Here is a 269-nt window from a genome sequence, read left to right as displayed (position 1 = left end):
GTGTGTGTGTGTGTGTGTGTGTGTGTGTGTGTGTGTGTGTGTGTGTGTGTGTGTGTGCGCGCACAGAAAGATGGAACATCAGTTTATGTTCTGGTAAGTGAACATCCTCATCAGAAACTAGTATTAAAATATATACATATTTATTTGCTTTTACATTTTAAATAAATTGAAATTTACGTGTTTGTATTTTACAAAAACTTTTCTCATGTTTAAAATAAATAGAAAGTTTCAAACTGTAAAAACTGAATCTGTCCAATATTTCACATAAT

The sequence above is a fragment of the Poecilia reticulata genome, unplaced genomic scaffold, assembly GCF_000633615.1.
Source record: "Poecilia reticulata strain Guanapo unplaced genomic scaffold, Guppy_female_1.0+MT scaffold_276, whole genome shotgun sequence".
Taxonomy (NCBI): domain Eukaryota; kingdom Metazoa; phylum Chordata; class Actinopteri; order Cyprinodontiformes; family Poeciliidae; genus Poecilia; species Poecilia reticulata.
Note: the sequence above shows the minus strand (reverse complement) of the source record.